We start from the raw sequence: 525 nt of genomic DNA on the forward strand, positions 1-525 counted from the left end.
GTGATGTTTGCCTCTTCTTTACTCCCTCCACAATGGGTGGTCCTAGAAGACACCTAATGTGATATAAACAAGGCACAAGGAATAAGGACCATCACGTGACTTTGTGGTGCTGTTGTTGGGGCTGAGTGGGGGTGATGGCTGGGATGCTAGAAGGAGGAGGTGGTTACATGCACCACTGATAGGATTCAAATGTTAATCATTGATATGTTTTGAGACATTAATATGTCCTGATGCTGGAGCTGGTATTTAGTAATTTTCCACTCTTCCTTCTAACTAGTACTTTAGCTTTGTATGTGAGGACCCTATTTTTTCTGTCCTGGTTAGGAATCCTTTGTGGCTCCAATTAGAAATCTCTGGTCATTCTATGACGACATGACACCATTTCCCCACTACTTTCCTCCCAGTTATTGTTATACAGAAACAATGGCATTTAAAGAATAAATCCGGAAGTTGGTGGTAAGTCCCATTATGTGAGTAAGAGCAAGTTTCTTTCCCCAAATGAATAGGTCTCCATAGATTGTTGAT

Source organism: Equus asinus, chromosome 1 (assembly GCF_041296235.1).
Source record: "Equus asinus isolate D_3611 breed Donkey chromosome 1, EquAss-T2T_v2, whole genome shotgun sequence".
Classification (NCBI taxonomy): Eukaryota; Metazoa; Chordata; class Mammalia; order Perissodactyla; family Equidae; genus Equus; species Equus asinus.